Below are 22,938 nucleotides of genomic sequence, written 5' to 3' on the forward strand. Positions count from 1 at the left end.
CCCATCTAACCAAACCCTGCATGCATTGAGCACAATGTAAAACAATCTTTAATCTGATCGATTTAAAATGGAGTACCTCGTTGTGCCTGTCACATTTTAAGGAATGTGTGTCCCTTGGGGATCTCTTCCAAGAACCCTTCCGCCAGTACAAGCTGCCATCCCGCCAGCCCCTATGTAGAGGACATGGCACCTTCCCACTAAAATGATGCTGGAGTTCTCCAAGTGGACTTGGGCTTGGGTTTTCTTCTCACTAGGCTCCCAGGCAACCACATGATTGAACTCGCAGAAGGCCAGGCTGTGGAATAAGCTCCCAGGAAAAATGGCAGAAGCCAGGGTCTAACATACCCCGCTTCCCAAATACTCTAGAGCTAGACTCTCAGAATGGGAAGGCGTCCTGGAGAGCAATCATCTTTGAGGCCTTTGGCTACATAAATTACGGCTTTGACCCCTGGACCGGAAATAACTCCACCAGTTAATGATACAGCTGGGACCCAAACCTGGTGTCCCGGGAGTCTTAGCCCGGTGACTTCCCCACTACTGGCCTCCAACCCTGGCATGACGTCAAACGCAGCAGAAGTGAGTCCTGACCCATCACCCTTCTGTCTGATCACAGACCCTCCACGTAGGGTCTGTCAACATCATCGATATCTAATAACAATAAACAAGGCTTCTTGACCGAGGGGGCGAGCGGGGCCTGAAATCTTCCTCAAAGGCAGGGCCACAGTATAAAAGCAGAAAGAAAACAAACTGGGAGAGATGCTCCTCAAGCCGGAAGAGCTCTCAGAACTCAATTTTAGAAGTCAGCATGTGAATGGCCACAAGGGGGCGCGCTGTTTTCAAAATCTAGAAACTGCAGTCCTAATCCCCGCGCCCCAACCGGCTTTCAGCTGAAATGGCTTCAGCTTTAGAACATCGAAGGGCTTGTTACAAGGATTTGCTCACCAAATCCACTGGCTCCCATTCAGATTTTGTGCCAACCTACAGTCTACAGCTTGTAGTCACTAGGAGCTAAAGCTTTCCATTTTTGTCCCTAGATTATTGTTTCAAAAGTAAATATGGTACAATGGAGAAATTCATACATGTGTGACATATATATACATATGATAATACGTCATGTATATATGTATGTATACTTAAAACAAAAACACAAGTTAAAAAATGTGTATTATCAGCAACAGAATTTTAAATATGTTTTAAACATATACAGTACATATTTAATATACACCATATAAATAGAATATAAAACATTTTTAATGTTTTAATATAAAATTATATATAGTACATATTTAAATATTTTTAGGTATATAAAATATATATTTATTGTATTTATATAGAATTGTTTACATTATATATTTAAAATTCTTTCTGTTGAGTGATAAACACATGCTTGAAAACTCAAATTATATATAAAACACCTATTAAATGTATTATTATATTTATATGTACAGTAATATAATAAATGTATTTTATATATAATAATGATTTAAAGTACTTGTTTAAAATTCTCTATTGCTGAGTGATAAACACATGCTTCGTAACTTCTCTGGTTCTGTTTTATTCATTATAATCCTCAAAAACCCTGAAAGAAACAGAATAACCTTTTTATTGACCCACTCAAGTTATTTAATTTTTATGTTTCCCTAGCCCATATCTGTTCACGTATAGCTGAAAATAAAAAAGAAACGGTGGATTGAAATTGAAGGGAAATAGATAATAGTTGTTGTTCCTAGCTTAATTAGGAGAGAAAGCCAGAGTAAAATAAGAGTCTATTGCAGCTAAGAGGAAGGAGTTCTTTAGTCTCAACCAAATATGTAAATATAACATCTCTCTTCTAATATTTTTAGTGCTAATTCCTAGTATAGAGCTGATTAAGGGTGAGGGAAGCACATATTTAATGGCCATTATTATGTTATTCTGAGGAAAATTCTCTCAGTGTCTAATATTTTAAAAATGGGTTTTAATTAGATCTTATCAGCAACCCTAAAATGCAACTTTTCTCACCCTCCAGAAAACAAAACAAAACAAAACTCACACCATCCCCAAAACTAGGCTTGATGAATAACCACATGGAAAATATGGAAAGATGTTTCATTAACTACACGGCAGATAGAACTAGGTGGGAGGAAAACCTACCACAGCTTCTCTTAATGGCATATTCAGGCTTTACTTCAGAAAAGGGAAAGCATCTAAAAAAGATTGGAAGAATTTCTCACCACTCTGCAGGCAGCTGTCTCCTCCCAGCGCCCAGGACCTGAACTCAGAAACTACCAGCAACACAGACGTGAGTCACTCTTGGTGCTATGCAGTTCCCCTTAGTGCTGGCCACCCCTCGTCCCATCCCTCTTTTAATCTATATTCATTCAGAGAAAGGAGCTTAAAAAGCAAGCAAAGAAAAATCACCTGTGCGGAAAGTAGAAGACACTGCTGCTGGCTCACCGCATTTTAGGAAAAACAATGCGCACGAGTAAAGCAGTCTTAGGAAGAGAAGAGAAAGAAAGAAACACGCTTAGCAGCATGTTAGAAACTAGTTTCTCGTGCCCTCCTTGGACTCAGAATACAATACCAGAGAACAATCAGATAAGGCAGGAAAAGTTAGAAGTTTGGGGAAATAGAGCTTCCGTAGGCAACTGTGAGGAATCTGGAACAGGCTGGGAGCAGTCACTGCCCACCTGTCCTATCCCGAGAGCACCAGGATAGGACTCCGCACACGAGGACCGGACCTCGATGATGAGCTCACCCTCGCTCTTAACAAGCACTGGCTCTCTACAGATGTCACTTCCTTTAAGGATGAGTAAATAAGGGAGGAAAAACTCTATGGGGCGGGGCGGGGCCTGGGAGGTAGTTTTTTTAAAGCTACAGAAAATAGGAAAGAGACTTCATCTCAATGATTTAGAAGACTTTAGAAGACTCTAAAAATAATCTACAGGAGGACCCAAGAGATCCAACACACTGGAATCCTCTATAGGATATCAAAAGGTATAACCTATATTAAACAAACAAAAAATCATAAGGAATAAGTAAAGATGAAAATTACTAATATGTGATGAACCAATGCTTTTAACAAATGTTTATTAAGAACCCATTATGAAGGCCTGGCCCAGTGGCTCACACCTGTAATCCCAGCACTTTGGGAGGCCAAGGCAGGTGGATCACTTTAGGTCAGGAGTTCGAGACCAGCCTGGCCAACATGGTGAAATGCCGTCTCTACTAAAAATATAAAAATTAGCTGGGCGCGGTGGCACATGCCTGTAATCGTAGCTACTTGGGAGGCTGAGCACAAGAATCACTTGAACCCAGGAGTTGGAGGTTGCAGTGAGCCAAGATCACACCACTGCACTCCAGCCTGGGCAACAGAGCGAGACTCTGTCTCAAAAAAAAAAAAAAAAAAAAGAGAGCCCATTATGAGGCACGCACTGGGCTGGGGTGGAGAATCCAGACATGGGTAGAATGGACAAGATGCCACCTTTGAGGCAGCTTACACTTTGGTGAGGTTCACAGACGATGCACTAATAAATAATTCATAATGATAATTGCTATTAATGAATCAAACCAGGGGCTGATTGGGGGCAGGTAGTACCTACTCAGATAAAATAGGCAGGAAAGGCTTCTGTAGTATTTCATCTGAGCCAGATATGGAAAGCAAGTCATGTATATTCCTGGCAGAGGAAGCAAATTGCTTTAAGGTGCGAAAGAGCTCCACATGCCTGAAGAACTGAAAAAAGACCCATGTGCCTGGTAAACGGCGCAGCTGAATTTGGGGACATAGGCAGTGTCAGCTCATGCAGAAGCTTCACAGCTGGGAAAAGTGCTTTGAATTCTTAGTACAAAAGAAAGCCACTGAGAGTGTGAGTGTGTGTGTATTCAGTATGTATATGTGTGTGTGTATGCACATGTATACATCTGTACACACATACACATGCACACAGTTGACCCTTGAACAGGTGCCAACCCCTACCCGGCAGTTGAAAATTCACCCATAATTTTTGACTTCCCTAAATGTAACTTGTTGACCAAAACCTCAGGTACTATTGAGCCTCTGTTGATTGAAAGCCTTACTGATAACATAAACAGTTGATTAACTCATAGTTTGTGTGTTATATGCATTATATGCTGTATTCTTACAATAAAGTAAGCCAAAGAAAAAGAAATGTTACGGAGAAAATTTAAGGAGGAGGAGGAGAAGGAGGGCTGGGTCTTGGGGTCTCAGGGGTGGTAGAGGCAGAAGAATATCTATGTGTAGGTGGACCTGCGTAGTTCAAACCCATGTTGTTTGAGGGTCAACTGTACATACGCATGTTTAAATGTCTGCATAAACATCAATAACTCCAGCTACAGCATAGAGAACAGACTAGGAGGAGCAATGGCAGGGGGTGGGGGCAAAAAGAAGGGTGAGATGGTGGCCCCGTGAACTGAAGTGATGGCAGTAAAGATGGAGACAAAATGACCTTGAGAGAAATATTCTAGAGGTTGAAGCAACCTCAGCCGTGGATGGACGAGAGGAAGGCATAAGAAGCAGCAAGGCATCGGGCGTGATTTGGGTTTCTGGCTTGAGCGGCATGGCAGAGGACCACGAAAGATGGTCAGAGACGCTCACAACGCCATAGCGAAACCGAAACCTCATTACAGGCAGCGAAGGCAGAACTGCAGGCGCAAAAAACAGAACTACGATGCCGAGGGCAAACCAGAGAGTCCCCAGCACACCGGGAAACAGGAACAGAGATGACGGTGGTGAGAAAGAAGGCAGCAGAGAACGCAGAGCTGCCTTGTGAACCAGATTGGCATTTCTGAAAAAGAAACCAGAGTAACTGAAGAAAAACAACAGTCAGAAATTTACATGCAGTTCCCAGAAATGAGCACCTGCGTCTAAAAGTGTCCACCCTTTGCCAAGGAAAATTAGAATCCAAAGTATGACTATTTCCTCCAGAAACGCTTGAATTTCCTAAATGAATAATCAAAAAACAATTTTAACGTACTTGTAGAGAAAAATGCAAAGTCAGTGTGGCAATTACCAGGAGACAGTGGAACTGTGTCTGTATTTTGAAGCTTAAGTATGACTCATGAATTCTACAGCAAGCCGATCTTGTTACTCATGTGAGCAAGCAACAAAAAGATATTGTCACATCTACAAGAACTAAGAAAATGTACCATCTACATGTCCTTACCCTACTATCTAACAAGGGTGACTCCAGAACAAAGTTATGACATAAAAGGAGTCAGTAAGAATATCTTAGATTTAGTTATAGAAGTAAGTCAAAAAAGTTTTCTAAAGAGACTTTAAGCAAATGAAATGTAAATAATACCAAAAAAAGTTATACAGTGTAAAAATATACTACTAATAAAAATTGTATCAAAAATCTGGAATACCTACAAAATTGGAAATATGAATGAAAAATTTTGATAGTAAGTGAAGATACTTGGTTTGTTTTGCATAACTGCGTAATTGCTATGGAGTAAATGAGTGGGGTGATGGTTTGAGAACAGCAGGGGGACCTACTTAAATAAAAAAGGTCTGAGAAGGTCTCTCTAAATAACTGCACGTTCCTGACTGTTTTGCAAGTGGAGCTGAGGTTCCCTGAAAGAAGGATAAAACATTTACACATTACTCCAAAAGTATTTAATTAGGTCCAGTACTGACGCAGTTGGACTGGATCGCATACCAATATTGATCCGAGAATTAAAAGCGAGTTATCCCTTTATTCAGCTTTAGGTGATACACAGGTAGCCGCAGAAGATAGAACAGGCAGCTCCTATGTCTCATAGTAAAATAGGGGAATGTTTAGTGACTATTTACAAAACCGTTAGCATATAACTCAAGCTAAGTTGATACTTACTGTGTTTCTTGTTCTCACAAAGCTGAACAAAATATCTGCATACAAAGCAGGGCAAAGAGCTTTCCTGTATGTTGAAAAGTCTGTTTTCATAATTTCAAGGGCAGCTGGCCTATAGCCATTACACCAGGAGTATTTATTATAAGGAATTACATTAGTTAAAATTTTTTGTTGTAGAATGTTGTTTGTTCACCTAAACCCACTAACAATGGTAAGTGCAATATCTGCTTAGGTCAGGAGTTGGGGAACTTTGTCTATAAAGGGTCAGATAATAAATACTTTTGGCATTGACACTGCCACTGTAGCATGGAAGCAATCATAGGAAATACACAAATGAGTGGGCATGTCTGTATTCTCTGTTATTTTCAACACAGGTGGCAGGCTGGGTTTGGCCAGTGCGCCACAGTTTGCCAACCACTGATTTAGTTGATTCTTCCGAACCAGTCCCCTCAGTTTGTGAATTTATTTCTCTAGTGACCATGCCCCCTTCCCTGCCTTGGCCACTCTCACGCTCATATCCTGAGCTGTGATCAAACCATTATCAATAACTGCCACCCCCGACAACCTCAATTATATCTGCCCACTCTGGGGCCTCCACTTTTTATCTTTTTCATTCACTCCCGCTAGAACCCAGACTCACATAGTCCTTCGACCCTGTGAGGTCCTTCAATACACAGCTCCTGCCATCTCTACGCTGTCCTCCACCTACCTGATGCCCTTCGTCCTCTGTCCTCTCCCACAGCTCAAGGCTTGCTGCTGACTTGGGCGTCTTAGTATGGGAGCTCCCCTCCCCAAGGCCTGACCCAGCAATGCCCGTGTTCAGACTTTCCTAGGCCCTCAACCCTCTGGCTTCCCTCTTTTCCCACGTACATGGCTTGCTTTCTAATCTGCAACCATATTTTGATAAATGCACCACAGGGTCAAATGAAATCCCCACCACCCATTGTGTAAAACGTTTGAATTTTTTGTAGATATGCCCAGTCTTGGAGAAAAAATCAAATGTTGAGAATTTCTGGGTCATTTCCTCAGCACTGGATGTTCACTAGCAGATTTTAGTCAACCCACACAGAGGCTTTGGAACTGTCATCTATGAATGCTGCAGAAATAACAGAAATGGGCTTTCCGCTTCAGGGGTGGCCATCAGGGCCGGTAACCATGGTAATAACCAGAAGCACCCAAGCCACGTGGTGGATTCCTCTGGGCTCTGACCTGGGGGTCTTCATTTCTTGCACTCCCCTCCTGCTTTTATGTTTCTTTTATTGTCCTTTTCCCTCCTTCTTCTTGATTCCTTCCTGCACTCCATATTCTGGAATTATTTCCAAAGGGCAGGAGCATATCTGTGTCCCCGTGGTCCCCTAAGGCAGGCAGGCGTTTTTCTGCTTTGGTCCCTGCTGTGCCTGTAGTACTAGAACAGTGTCCAGCATACCACAGGAGCACGTTTGGTGAATGAATGAATGAATCAATCAATCAATGAATCAGTCAGTCAATCAATCAATAAGGAGGCTAGCTGCCTGGGTACATAGTCACCATCATCACATTTAATACTCGCCAGGGTTACGGGTCAAACCCATGGGTTCTCCCGGCCTCACAGATGCATCAACAATGGGCAGTTTGGTTCTAGAATCTCATCCCTCCTCCAACAAAAAGCATTCATTGAGATGAAATAAAAATGTCCCTTGTGACTCTACAGTTTCCGCTACCCTTCACTTCTCAGTCACCGTGAGCCAAGACCAGAGTTCTGACTCCTAGGAAGCCTCAGAGCTTGATGCAGCTTCCCGTCTGGGTTTCCAGAAACAACTGGGAGGCCAGTTGTTTTCTAGAGTTCTGTTTCCTCTGGCCTCACACCTATTCAGTCTATAAAAGTTGCTCAGCAGAAACCCCACCATCCCATCCCTATCTGTGGCTGTTGTAAAGGAGGCTGTCTTGAAGGCTGGGGGAGTCCTGCTGCCCTCCCACCTTCTGTTCCTGAGCTCTGTGCCTCCAGGCGGGAGGCAGCCCATACACTAAGGCAGCACTTGAGATCAGGTCTCCAGACATTCCCTGAACACCACTTGTGCACAAGCTCTTCTTTCTTTCTTTTGAGGCAGGGTCTCCCTCTGTCGCCCAGGCTGGAGTGCAGTGGTGCAATCTATCTCAGCTCATTGCAACCTTGACCTCCCAGGCTCAAGCAATCCTCCTACCTCAGCCTCCTAAGTACCTGGGACTACAGGAGCACACCACTATGCCTGGCTAACTTTTGGATTGTTTGCAGAGATGCAGTTTCGCCATGTCGACCAGGCTAATCTCGAGCTCCTGGGCTCAAGAAATCGGTCTGCCTCAGCCTCCCAAAATGCTGGGATTACAGGCATGAGTCACCACGCCAAGCCAGCAAGCTCTTGCAGCAGAAAGATGAACGCCCCAAGGGGACACTTGGCCTAGTGATTGGCCAGATACTCCACCAGGCACTTTTCATGAGTTTTCTCATTTAACCCTCGAAAGAACCCTCTGAGGAGTGACTGTTCTTAGCCCATTTCAGAGATGAGGAAACTGATGCTTAGATAGGTTAAATGACTTGCCCCATGCCACAGAATTACTCAGCAGGGGAGTCAAAATGTGAACTCAAAGCTGACACTAAGCTGTGTTCTCTTAACATTCACAGGAACTCCGGGTGAGGACGACAAGAGCTGAGCTCAGGTGCTTGCCTTCTGCACTCTCGGGAGGAGGCACCAGCATGGGCACCCTTCACAGTTCGGGCCCCTCACTCACAAACATCTGGCACATGGAAACAAGCTGGCAGAAAGATTGTTTTTTTCTTCTGTACTTTTTGTTATAAGCCTGTGGTGAAGTGTCCATATCTGGCATAAATGAATGTGAGTGGTCTTGGGAATCTCAATATAACATGTTTCTAAGTTACACACAGCATAAATGAGTGTTTATGAGTGGTCTTGGGAATCTAAATATAATACATTTCTAAATTACAACCAACCAACTTACAGGGGGCATTTTGGTCTTTAACCTGTTTATTAAATCAGACACTGCCTGAACTTTCCTCTGAAGGAAGAGAGGAATGAGTATTTACTGAATGCTAATTAAGTGCTACTCACATTACTGGAATGCTTCTCTCTGATCCACCAGCCCCAGGAGAAAGGCCCTGTCCTCATTTTGCAAGCGAGGAAATGGAGGCTCAGAGGAAAGGGTTTATCTTCCCCCTGGGCTCGGCAGAACCAACAGCCAGCCCCAACTCCACCCCAAAGCCTGGATGTGGCCGTGGCTCCAGAGTGGGCCGCCCCTGTCACCATCTGTGCATACTGGGTCGGAGCTGAAATCTGGGATCACCCTTCTGAGCCCTGCCCCGAGGACACTGAATCATGTGGTCAGGCTCCCAGCTCAGCACAGCCCTGACTATCAGCTCCATGTGTTCAGCAGCCTGGCCCCAGAATCAAAGCCACTGTTGAGGACACTCAGTATGAAGGAGACCACTTCAGGCCAGTGACAGATTCTCTCCTGGACCAAACTCGACTGAGGCTCCCCTGAGCCCTCTTCTCAACTAGGCCTCAACCCTGGCCTAGAAAGACTTGGACAAACACTAGCACGGCTTCTCACAGCTCAAGGCCGCATCCCTAGGTGACCCCAGCCACCTTGGGTGTCCTTGGGAGGCAATCCCAAGGACACACAAGGCTGCCAAACAAGTTTGCCATTTGCTCCAGTCAACACCCAGAGATCGGGCCCCTGTGCCCCAGTCTGTGAGGGAGGCTGTTAACAAACCCAGGTGGGTTTCTCATGGACCAAGCCCGCTCTGCTGTCTGTAGTTTTCCACTTCTCCAACCCCACTGAGCCCTGGTCACCCCTGCCCAATTCTCTCACTCTCCCTTTAAAACGCCCAGTCTCTACTGCACAAATCAAACTGGAGTTCAGTCTGGGCTGGGCCTTCTCCCTATTGCAATAGATATTACCATCCTTCTTTACCACTTAACTAGCATCTGGCTTGGTTTATTTTTGAGACCAACAGCTGGGGCAGGTGGAGCTGCCCCGCGGTGACAGTCCCTCTTAATACTCCACTGCCTACCCCATCCTCGCTGCTGTTCTGCTGCCCACACCTTAACACTGGCCCTCAGAACCACTCGACTCGCCCCCAGTTACCCGCAGCCTCCTGACTTCTGCCTCTTCCACAGCCCTTCCTGGATGTCCACTTCTCATTTCCAGGAGGAAAATAGGAGTTGCCTGAGTTGGGCTGAGGCATGAAATAGAAAAGTATTTGGGCCTGTTAAGTGTTCCAGATTGCTGAAATAGCCCATCCAAGCCCCACTCTTTCCTGAGTTTATTAAAGGAAGTGGGGAAAGCTCTGTGCTTTTCAGTCTAAGAGCTGGGTGCTGCAGAGAAAGGAGATGTTACTGGGAACACCGACCACCACGTCAAAGGTGCTACTGGGTCCCAGAAGCTTGGGGCAGCTTCTGCAGGGGTCAGTGCCTACCAGTGGAGAAGAGGACTCCAATCGGGAAGGAAACAGAGCGGCTGGGTTCTTGGTCATCCTTGCAGGGGAGGAATTCTTCTTCACTTAAGTCTTAGCTGCCCAGTCTTCAAAACCACTTCAGGTATCTGCAGTGTACAGGGAGCCAGCTGGGAATTTCCATGGGAGTTGGGGGATTTCCAGATAGCATTTCCTCTTGAGCTGTGCGTGACACTTGATAGGCCTAATGCTTTAAAAGTTTTCAGAAAAAAAGTCAGGTGTTCAGTTTTGTTAGGCATTATTTTACTTTGTGATGAATGTGTGGATGGCACACCCCAGCAACTGAGCCAAGCTTTTCCCTGTGGATTTGGGCAAGTACTTGTGAGTGTCAAGACTAAAGGGTGTTGATATAGTTTGTGTGTCTCTGTGTCCCCATCCAAATCTCACCTTGAATCGTAATAATCCCCACGTGTCAAGGGTGAGACAAGGTGAAGATAATTGAATCATGGGGGCAGTTTCCCCCATGCCAATCTCATGACTGTGAGTTCTCATGAGATCTGATGCTTTTACAAAGGGCTTCCCTCTTCGCTGTATACTCATTCTCTCTCCTGCTGCCCTGTGAAGAGGTGCCTTCTGCCATGATTGTAAGTTTCCTGTGGCCTCCCCAGCCATATGGAACTGTGAGTCAATTAAACCTCTTTTCATTATAAATTACCCAGTATCAGGTATTTCTTCATAGCAGTGTGAGAACAGACTTATACAGTAAATTGGTACCAAGAGTGGGGTGCTGCTATACTGGTACGCAAAAATGTGGAAGCAACTTTAGAACTCGGTAAGAGGCAGAGGTTGAAATAGCTTAGAGGGCTCAGTAGAAGACAGGAAGATGCGGGAAAGTTTGGAACTTCCTAGAGACTTGTAGAATGGCTTTGACCAAAATGCTGATAGTGATGTGGACAGTGAAGTATAGGCTGAGGTGGTCTCAGATGGAGATGAGGAACTTGTTGGGAACTGGAATAAAGGTCACTCTTGCTATGCTTTAGCAAAGAGACTGGTGGCATTTTGTCCCTGCCCTAGAGATCTGTGGAACTTTGAACTTGAGAGAGATGATTTAGGATATCTGGCAGAAGAAATTTCTAAGTGACAAAGTGTTCAAGAAAAACAGAACATAAAAGTTTGGAAAATTTTCAGCCTGATGATGTGACAGAAAAGAAAAACCCATTTCCTGGGAAGAAATTCAAGCAGGCTGCAGAAATTTGCATAAGTAATGAGGAGCTGAATGTTAATCACCAAGACAATGGTGAAAATGTCTCCAGGACATGTCAGAGAACTTCACAGCAGCCCCTCCCATCACAAGCGTGGAGGCCTAGGAGGGGAAAATGGTTACCTGGGCCTGGCCCAGGGACCTGTTGCTCTGTGCAGCCTTGGGACTTGGTGCCCTGCATCCCAGCCATTCCAGTTTCAGCTGTGGCTAAAAGGAGTCGAGATCCAGCTTAGGCCATTGCTTCAAGCCTTGGCAGCTTCCATATGGTGTTGGACCTGCAGGTGCATAGAAGTCAAGAATTGAGGTTTGGGAACCTCCAACTAGATTTCCGAGGATGTATGGAAATGCCTGGATGTCCAGGGAGAAGTCTGCTTCAGGGGTGGAGCCCTCATGGAGAACCTCTGCTGGAGCAGTGTGAAAGGAAAATGTAGGGTTGGAGCCCCCACACAGTCCCCAGTGGGACGCTGCCTACTGGGCCACCATCCTTCAGGCCCCAGAATGGTAGATCCACTGACAGCTTGCACTGTGCTCCTGGAAAAGCTGCAGACTCTCAATGCCAGCCTGTGAAAGCAGGCAGGAGGGGGCTGTACCCTGCAAAGCCACAGGGTCAAAGCTGCCAAGACCATGGGAGCCCACCTCTTGCATCAGTGTGCCCTAGATGTGAGACATGGAGTCAAAGGAGATCATTTCAGAGCATTAAGATTTAATAACTCCCTTGCAGGATTTTGGACTTGCATGGAGCCTGTAGCCCCTTTGTTTGGGCCAATTTGGAAGGGGACCATTTACCCAATGCCTGTACTCCCATTGTATCTTAGAAGTAACTAACCTGCCTCTGATTTTACAGGCTCATAGGCAGAAGACAGTTGCCTTTTCTCAGGTGAGACTTTGGACTTGGACTTTTAATACTGGAATGAGTTAAGACTTTGAGGGACTGTTGGGAGAGCATGACTGTGTTTTGAAATGTGAGGGCATGAGATTTGGGAGGGGCTGGGGCAGAATGATATGGTTTGGCTCTGTGTCCCCACCCAAATATCACCTTGAATTGTAATAATACCCATGTGTCAAGGGCAGCACCAGGTGGAGATAATTGAATCATGAGGGCATTTTTCCCCATGCTGTTCTCACCATGAGTGAGTTCTCACAAGACCTGATGGTTTTATAAGGGGCTTCCCCCTTCACTCCAAACTCATTCTCTCTCTTGCTGCCTGTGAAGAGTGCCTTCCACCATGGTTATAAGTTTCCTGAGGCCTCCCCACCCATGTGAAACTGTGAGTCAATTAAACCTCTTTTATTTATAAATTACCCAGTCTCAGGTATTTCTTCATAGCAGCATGAGAATGGACTAATACAGGTGTTCATCTGTAAGGTAATATTATTGGAGTCATGACATCCAAAGTATCTTTAAACTCTTAAACAATGTTTGTTCATTTCACATTTTTATGTCTTCCTGGCACTATGCAGGACAAACAATTGTAGCATACAAAGTGAATTTTAGAAAACCTTACATATGGGTCTTGAGGAATTCTTGCACTTTTTCTCCCACTTTATGACACACTTCCATGTGCCATTATATCTAAAAAAAATAAAATAAAATCAACTCCAAAAGCAGAGAGCAAAGTCATAACCCATCTCAGCAAAAGTTTATTAAATTTCATTCATCCCAGAAGCTGCTCTGCCAACATTTTTCATCTTTTTCCTTTCTTCCTTTCCAATTATATGATTTTTTTCTTTTCCACCTAAGGAAACCTTCTAGCGTCTCTTTGCCTACACTAAGCTTTTTTATATCTACAGCTCTTCCCATTACCATTAAAAGGCAAGAGGAAGAGAAGAGGATCTTTGTATACTTGTCTCTATCGTACAGTATATGAATGTATGCCAGGTGTGGTGGCACATGCCTGTATTCCCAGCTACTCAGGAGGCTAAGGGAGGAAGGTTGGCTTGAGCCCAAGAGTTCTGAGCTGTAGTGTGCTATGTCCACTGGGTGTCTGCACTAAGTTCAGCATCAATATGGTGACCTTCTGGGAGTGGGGAACCACCAGGTAGCCTAAGGAGGGTTGAACCTGCCCAGGTTAAAATAGAACAGATAAGAATTCTGTGCTGATAAGTAGTGAGATCCAACCTGTAAATAGCCACCACACTCCAGCCTGGGCAACATAGTGAGACCTTGTCTCTAGAAAAATAAAATAAAATAAACCTTTTTAAAAAATGAATCTAAATTCACATGTAATGATATCTTTCTTGGAGATTGTTTTACTTGAGAGCTGGCAACATAAATTCTTGACTTTTCAACACAGAGTTCCTCTAGTTTCTTTTACAGTATTTTAGATCACTGCTTTTCAAATGTTAATGTACACTGGAATCTCCTACAGATTCTGATAAAATGCAGATTTTGATTCAGTAATTCTGGAGTAGACCTAAGATTCTGTGTTCCTCAAGGACTCTTGGATGATGGCCAATGCCACGGGTTCTTAGACCTCACTTTGAATGGCAATATTTATATTATTTCATTTTTTTCTAACTGCCCGCAAAACACTTCAGTGCAGTTGTTAAAATTATTTTTGTTGTTGCGACTCTCATGTTACATACAGGAAACTTCAGGAACCCTGCTTGGCTGATGATCTCACCTCCTCTTAGCTTTGAAGATGGGGTTGGAGTTATCCAGCCAGTGCATGCTCTGTTGGAGACAGTGCCACATGGGGCCCTTTCTAAGACAGACAGGGGCACGGTGACAGGGAGACACTAGTGGGAACGTTTCTATATGGGTCTTTAATGAATCAAGAATCTGGTTACTGTTTAAAAGAGTGTCTTGAATGGATTTGTCAGAAGAGCCAAGGAGCCTCTGTTTGGAACAGTTCTCAAATGGCATGATTGTAGTATAAGGCAGGGAGCGTATGAATGGCTTCTTTTCAGGAGAAGAAAAAGAGCAAGGGGATTGAAGTAATGGGAAGCCTCTGGGCTCATCTTTCAGCTGAGTCTGCCCAGCTCTCATTAGCGTACCCTCCTTATAGGTATGAACTGAAAAGGGAAGTTGGAGGGTTGTGTCTATGGAAGGGACTAGGGCACCTGGGGAACTGAGGACCAGGAATTACAGTCTCATATTCAGTAAAGGACTCAAAAGTCAGTGATCCAAGTAATGACCAGAGAATATTAGAAAAGGAAAAACAGCCAGCTGCATTCTTAGATGTTATTAGAAATCAAGGCATGTATAGCTGAGGGGTGTTCAGAGACTCTCTGGTTCTGACCCTGTGTTTGCAGATAAAGAAACTAACATTCAGGAAGTTGGATGACTTGCTCAAGGTCATAAGATTGGGCAGGGCTTTTAGCTGGCTTTTGAACTCGTGGTTCCGAGCTCTTTGCAGTTGAACATATTTGTTGTTTCTCGCATCAATTAACTCTAACACATTTAATTAGATATAAAAACTGTTCCCATGGATTAAATTCTGTTTTTGAAATTGTGCAGGCAGTGCCCTGGAAAAAAAAAGTCAGCAATAAAGGCCATAGCTATGTCCCCAGAGCTCAGCTGTGGAACTTGTGGGCAGCTACATAGTTTGAAGTTTGAACAAAAGTTTTCTGAAAGGGAATCTGGAGGAAAGACACTTTATTACAGTGAACAGTTTGCAAACTGGGGAGACACAGTCTTCCTGTATAAGGAAGGTGTGCATTTCAGAGAACAAAGAGAGGGTTTGGCTTTTGCAGGTTCTAAATCAGGTCTGTTTATGCAAATAAATGATTCAAACTTGCTTAGTTCTGATTGATCAATGCAACTGAGTTTTGATTGGTTGACACAGCTAGGCCCTGATTGGCCAAGGTGGGGGAGCTCTGATTGGTTGGTTCAGGCAAGCTCTGAAAGTCCACAGTTAAACATAGGTGTAGGTTTCCCCAGAACTCAGAGTGCATCTGTGACCTCCAGCCAGCAAAGGGCCACTTGGCTGTGTTATAAATGTAGGCCCAGTTAGCAGCTCAGGATCTATCTTGAAGGATTGGCTCTTTCAGGTGCACATTTGTTCACAAAAGCATTGGTTGGCTTCTTCACACAAGGACAGGTTTCTTCACAGAGAATCAGTTATACACTCCTGAGCATATTTAACTCCCACAGCCCATTAAGTACATGATAATATTCTTATTTTACAAATAAGGAAACTGAGACTCGGAATAAATAAATTGTTGCGGGTCACGCATTTGCACCGAGATTCAGCCCCAGGCCTGCCTTCTCCCACCCCTGTGCCCCTTCCGCCCACTGCCTGGCCCCCACCCTGCTGTTTCCTGCTGGGTGTGCCGGGAGCACTGACCTGGGGCTCTGGGGACAGGACTCGGTTTTATAAAGTGCTGGGAGAAGTAGGAGAATTCAGAGGGAAATGGGATCTGATGCTTGGATTATGGGAGAAGCAAGATAAAAGGATGCTAAAGGCAGGAGAAGCAATGGGAGAATGTCTTCCTGGTGTCCCGTGGTCCCTGTGCAGCTGCTCCTCTCTGTTGTTTCTGTGAAGGGATCATGCAAGGTACTTTCCAGCAACTGTTTTAGACTTTTGTTTTTGATGAGCTGGAACAGCAGCAGGTAGGTAGGTGGTGGGGGCCCTCTTTTTCACTTTTCTTTCTCTCTTTCCTTGTCGTGAGCTCAGGGGCCATAAGCCACCCATTCAACAGCCAAAGAATGAAGCAGATCTTGGCAATGTTACCATTTCTGTAACTACTGGAGGCTTGCTGCCCTTTGACAGACTGGAGTGGAGTGCTTCAGGGGAAAAGCAGTACCCGCCAACACCATGGCATCTCTGCTCAACGCTGACCATCACGTTGAATTTCTGTTTATGTCTGTAGTAAGATAATCAGCTGGAAAGCAGATTGCTATTGAGAGGGTTTTCTGGTTTTCTTAGTAGGTCAAAAACCAAATTAGATGACTCACATCATAGGCCCGGATCAGTTTAGAGAAATCCCTCCAGTCCTTCAGTGGCATCCTTAGCAGGAGGTTCTGACTTGGAGGAAATGGACAGCCTGCATTTTCTGGAACTGAGAGGTTGCAGGAGGAAGGGAAAGAGAGGGAGATCAAGGATGACAAAATCTGGGATTTCGGTTTATCCCTTCTCTCAGGACAGAAACAGCTCTCAAGCAGGAAGAGAGAGGCTTTAGAAATACCCAGATCAGTGAGCCTGGGAACCTTGATTGTCCACTTTTCTGGGCAGAGGAAGGGGAAGTTTCTGGCCCCAGAGAATTCCAGCTCAGCACCACACCCAAAACGGTGCAAGTGGATGACAGTTAAACCCAAGGCGGGGCTGTAGGGTGCAGGGGCCTGCATGTGGCACCCTGGAGTCCTGACAGTTCCCCCGAGCCACATGAAGGGCACACAGCCATACTGAGATGCCTTGGCACACAGAGATCTCAGATGGCTTCAAACAAGCCTTAGTGTGAATCAGTCATCAAAACCAGAAAACAGTGTCCGGGTCCTCAGACTCCACCGTGGTCTGCAGTGCATCACCCCAAAAGGCCAGAGGAGGCCAGTCACACCTCAGAGGGCAACACTGCAGGAAGCTGCCCAACCCAGCTGCTTTGTTGCACAGACTGGCATGTAAATACAGGATACAAACTGGGCCTCACTGTCTGCTCTGCCATGAGTTTGCCTAAGCCACACCTCTCCTCTCTAACTAGGGTGAATAAACATCACCTGCTCTACTGGCATAATTATTAATAGTGCCCTCTTTCTCTCTCAAACACATCTCGGATTGATCTGACATGAGTGGTTAAAAAATAAATATTATAGAATAAGATGCATGCTGTAATTCCAAGTAATAATGAGAAAAAGCTCACCTGTGTGTGCAAGGTGCCTCTATGCAGGGAGCATATTTGGAAGGACACTGCTAACCGCGGTTACCTGAGGATGGTTTGGGGACACGGACAGCACTGCATTATTTTTACATGTATTGTTTCTAAAAATGAAAAAAGTGCCCGTTTTGGAAGATGATTTGTAATGGTCACTCTATCCAGAGCACAGGCATCACCTTGCCGTGGAGCCGGAGAGGGCAATCAAATCCGAACATCTGCACTTCTCTGCTAAGGGGCTGAGTGTTTGTTTTAAACTGAAGTAGTTTCTATCATTGCAAACAGACTAAGTTTACCAGCTCATGCTAAACACAGTTCAGTTTGTTTTTCCTATTACCCCGGTGGGCACGGGCTCGTGAGGAAAATTAGAACAGCGAAGGAGATGCAGAGTCAACATCTGTGCCCATCTGGGGGCAGTGTGAGTGGTTTTGTGAACGTGCTGTAGTTGAATTCTGACTTTTGAGAGGTTGATTACTCATTTCTTCCAGTAGACAGAAATCATAGTATTTGTTTGCTGGAGCATGAGCTGCTTTATTTCTATTTTCAGAGTTTCACTTTGGATCCACAATGGGGCCTATAACCAATGCTGGAGGTTCTCAGCCAAAGAGAGTGCAGCGGCGCATGGCTGTCCTGCAGATGGTGACAGGTGGGGACTCTGCCCCTTCACTCTTGGAGGTCAGGTAGGGCTAAATGACTGCAGTCCCCTAAGCAGTCAGTCCTTTTTTAAAAAAGTAAGAACAATGCCCTGTATTTGTTAAACTTTTTTTTTTTTTTTTTTTTTTGGTAACACAAGAAAGGATCATTGTGGTGCTGAGCCTCCAGTGCCACCAGACTCAGGGTTCCGGGTAGGCAGGGTCACAGCTGGGCACCCCGTTGTGCTGCTCCAGGCACTGGCCCCGTGTCCTGGCCTTGGGGTTGAGTCTCGGGGTTGTCTGCATGCGTTGGTGTGATTTCAGGGCATACACACGGAACGTGCTGCCCAGGTGCTGGGCCCAGGGAAGCCACGTGTCTCAGCCTTGAAGAGTTGTCCTGGCGTTGTGCACAACCTGGCGGGTGGCCTGGAGAGCAAACAGTACCCCCGACCCCACGGGTGTCTGCGGGCACTAGGCCCCACGTGCGGGTTCTCTGGCGTCTCCCAAGCTGAGCATCACCGGACCCAGCCTCGTCACAGCCATGCTGAGCTTACCCGTGAGTGACCTTCCCGAGGAAGGCATGGGGCTTTCTGGGGCAGGAAGCAGGGGAACAGGCTCTCAAAACAGCAGGAGATGGGAGCGCGCTGTCCCGGAACTGTTCTCTGCCTCCCTCTGCCATCCAGGTGCCCGCCGCCAGGTCCCCTCTGCCAGGCTCCTGATGCTTCCCGGGCCGCGTAGACCAGGGGTGCCCAGCAGCTTGGCCAGATCAGCCTGCCGTTTTTCCTCAAACGTCACCCTTGCCAGGGATGTCCCCGCCCCTGCTCCTCCCCTTCTTGGGACAGACATCCTTCCTTAAGTCCAGTAATTCCGGTGCTTCCAATAAAAAACACCGCGAGTTTCTTCTCTGCCCTAAGCAGGAGCAGGGGGATTGCAGTGTGAGAGGCGTCCTCCTGCGGCCTAGGTAGGAGGATGGGTCTCCCGGAGCCTCCACGCTGACCCCTGTGGCTGGACTAATGTGTCATTTCTTGTATGTGCCTTGACATGGAGAAGGTTGGAAAGCTCTCCCCGGTACTATTTCACACGAAATGACATTGTGGACTGCAAGCTCAAAAGCACAGGCAACAAAACCGAAAACAGACAAATGGGACTTGTTAAATTAAAGAGCTTCTGCACAGCAAAAGAAATAATCAACAGAGTGAGCAGACAACCAACAGGATGGGAGATAATATTTGCAAACTATTCATCCAACAGGGAACTACTATCCAGACGATACAAGGAGCTCAAACACAACAACAAAGACAAATAATCCCCTCTTAATGTACTTTTAAAAGTATGCAAAAAAGAAAAAAAAAGGAATAGACCTTTTTCAAAAGATGACATACAGATGTCCTACACGTATATGAAAAGATGCTCAACATCGCTAATCATCAGAGAAATGCAAATCCAAACCACAATGAGATAGCATCTTACCCTGCCAGAATGGCTATTATTAAAAAGACAGAAAATCACAGATGTTGGCAAGGATGTAGAGAAAAAAGAACTCATTCGCTGTTGGTGGGAATATAAATTAGTGCAACCTCCATGGAAAACAGTATGGAGATTTTTCAGACTAAAAATAGAGCTACCATTTGACCCAGCAACTGCACTATTGGGTATCTGTGCAAAAGGAAAACAATCAATTTATCAAAAAGATACCTTCACTCATATATTTATTGTAGCACTAGTCACAATAGTAAAGCTATAGAACCAACCTAAATGTCCATCAATGGAAGAAGAAAATCCCCTGGATAAAGAAAATGTGTTATTTACACAATAGAATACTATCTGGCCATCAAAAGAATGACTTCATGTCTTTTGCAGCAACATGGGTGAAACTGGTGGTCATTATCTTAAGTGAAACAAGCCAGACAGAAAGTCAAACAACTCATGTTTTCCTTCATAAGTGGGTGCTGAAAATTGTGTCCACATGTATGTAGAGAGTGGAATGATAGGCAATAGGTCCTCAGAAGTGTCAGGGGGCACGAGAAGTGTAGATAACAAGAAATTGCCTAATGGATGCAATGTACATTATTTGGGTGATGGGTACCCTAAAGCCCTGACTTGGCCACTAGGCAATCTACGCATGTAACAAAATGGCACTTGTACACCATACATTTATACACATTTCTTTAAAAAGAAATACATCCCCCAAAAAATAAGATTGTGTCAAGCGTTACTCTGTAGGTTAGGGCGTCAGTAGAAGCAATATTATACCTAAACCTAATAGCATTCTGATTCACATGTTCATGACTTCATGGCAGCAGGTAGACCTCAGACCCTCCTCCAGCCGTGTCAGATAGACACCCACACAGGTAAGAATAAGGGAAGAACCAAGGTCTGTAGAAGCTGGCAGTTGGGGAACCTTTACAATTGTTGACTATTCCCCAATACTCTGCATTGCTTTTTGCAGGAGGAAGATGTACGTTAGTCAAGTCACCTAAAGTTGAGTATTGGGAGAAGGAAAGGGGAATTAACATTTATGAAGAACCAAAAAATAGATGCTATGAGTGTTCTGTATGCTAGACTCTCAATTTAATCTTTCAGATATTCTGTGATGCCCCATGTTTCATCAAATCTGAGACATGTTCCCCACCAACCCGCAATTTGGCATCTATGAAATTGAGGACATCTTAAAATCAGCAGCCCCCTACAATCAATATTTGTCAACTAACTGTCATGAGACAGTTGTGACTGCCCAGAAATGCTAACATGATTATAAAAATGATTATATAATTAAGAATCTAATTAAGTCCAAAAGAGACTTTAAGCAAAGTTAAAATAAAAACTCTAAGTAATACGAAACCATTGTATTATAATTTAGTTGGCACTGGTACTCAAGCAAGTCAAAGAAATGCAAATCCAAATTAAAAATCCAAGTAAAAGTGCCAGCAGCAAACCTTACAGTGACTAGATAGAAAGTCCTAGCAGTAATTACACAACACACTTTTAGGCCGTAGGAACCAAACGGCTGTGAGGAGGAGGCCAGGGAAGGGATGAACCAGATGTGCTCAGCAACATTTCTGAAGGGAAAGACAAAAGTTCGCTGATTTTCCATCATTGTTCTGCCAGTTTAAGAGCCAGAACCAGAAGTTTTGGTTTCTCAATGCATTATTTTTAAAATGCTGCATCACCAATGTTTTTGATAACAATTTTAGGAAAAATTAGTCAAAACTTAGAATTAAGGCAGAGGGAGGGCAGCACCTCCTCTCAATGTTGGATAGACCACTTATTGCCTAATGGAGTGCACTGCTTTTGTTTAATTGTTTGTTTGTTTGTTTGTTTATGAGATGGATCCTCACTCTGTTGCCCAGACTGGAGGGCAGCGGTGCGATCTCGGCTCATTGCAACCTCTGCCTCCCAGGTTTAAGCAGTTCTCTTGTCTCAGGCTCCCAAGTAGCTGGGATTACAGGCACACGCCACCACGCCTGGCTAATTTTTGTATTTTTAGTAGAGACGGGGTTTCACCATGTTGGCCAGGCTGATCTTGAACTCCTGACCTCAGGTGATCCGCCCACCTCAGCCTCCCAAAGTGCTCTGGGAGTCTTATGAGTCTTATGATTCTAAAGTTACATGTTTTTTAGTTATTTACATTTATGATATTAAATTGAAAGGATAAGTTTTTAAAATTTGAAAACAATATGTGGTCATTTCAGCAACTTAATACGCTGCTTTATTTTTACGTTTATTTTATATGATTTTTTTAAAGTTATCTAAGTATTTGGGGAAGCTTCTCAGTCAGATACCCTTGAAAAAATCTGAATATAATAAATTTGTAAGGGAAATGTCAATATTTGAGGGGATCCCATAGCATATTTAATTAGCCCCCATAAATATTGTAAGTATACTTTTCCCATTTTTTATACTCAGGTTTCTTTTTGAATATTTTCATTTCTGATTGACAGACTTTCCCAAATACTAAACTAAGTGCATGTTGAGCATGCACCTTCCTAATAAATAAAGTAATAAGATTTAGAAGCTGAACTTTAAAAACTTAAGAACTAGCTTCAATAAGTTGAATATTAATTTTTAAAATCAAAATAGTCCCTGAATAATCTTTTCTACCTCAAAGAACTCCAAGAATTACAGACACCTACATTCACTTTTGGGTAGAGCAGGCAGAGGCCAGACCAGCTCATCAGCGCTGACCCTTTCAGAGCCTCAGTGGGTGAAATGAGTGCACCCTCATAATGAGAGCTGCTATGTTTGGGATCTCTCCTTGCTCCTCCATTCGTGGTCTTACTTTCCTTTTAGTCCTAAAAATTCAAACACGTGGTGTCAGTGTTGCTTTAAAGCACAGACCGATTCTCAGGGTCAGGCTATAAACTCTTTAACTAAATCCACTGACAAATCACCCAGAAAAGCTTTTAATATGTTTGCAGGCTTAGCCACAGGAGCAAAGCAAATTGTTCTTGAGATCTTCAAAGCAGGCGTGCAGGTTTCACCAGTTCTTCTGCTTGCCCTGGGCAGGTCTGCAAGTCTGCTGGAACCTGGCACACAGTAGCCCTCCTGCCCAGCCACCCCATTCCTGAGCTTCCTCTCCATGCAAGAGTCCACTTGTAAAACAAACAACGGGCTGGGAGTTGTGTCTCCCCTTCACCACCAGTAAGTACTTCATGCAGGTAGAAAAGCCAGAGGAGGAAAAGGTATTGAAACACAGTAGAAAAAACAAATGAACAAATGGAAATAATGAGTTGAACTCAGAGGCTCCCAGCTTCAGGAATCATTTCTGACACTTGGCATTTGCCTCCTGCAGCAGAAGCCCATCTTCGTTGCTTCTTCCCGTTCAATTCTTCCACTTCTCGATCCTCAAACTCATGCAGGGATTTGAATGTGCTGGGTGGTTGGTTTCATTGCTTATTTTAATTTTTTAAAACCATAACTGCCTTGTGCTTAGGAGCCTGATTATTTTTCAGCTGGATGTACAAATCTCGGCCTCTCCCG

General features: G+C 44.4%; 1 protein-coding gene across 2 annotated transcripts in view; it reads right to left on the reverse strand.

Moving 5' to 3' along the window:
- The window catches only part of ENPP6 (ectonucleotide pyrophosphatase/phosphodiesterase 6), a 185,026-nt gene extending 174,575 nt beyond the window's left edge, over positions 1-10,451 (reverse strand). The window contains exon 1 of one of the 2 annotated variants that reach the window (XM_063705663.1): positions 10,279-10,451. The gene's annotated coding sequence lies outside the window, so the exon portion shown is untranslated. Of the gene's footprint in view, positions 1-2,213; positions 2,553-10,278 lie in introns of those variants that run through there. The other variant, XM_063705664.1, reaches the window with a different exon arrangement.
- Positions 10,452-22,938: the final 12,487 nt, after the last annotated feature.

Source organism: Gorilla gorilla, chromosome 3 (assembly GCF_029281585.2).
Source record: "Gorilla gorilla gorilla isolate KB3781 chromosome 3, NHGRI_mGorGor1-v2.1_pri, whole genome shotgun sequence".
In the NCBI taxonomy this organism is placed as follows: Eukaryota; Metazoa; Chordata; class Mammalia; order Primates; family Hominidae; genus Gorilla; species Gorilla gorilla.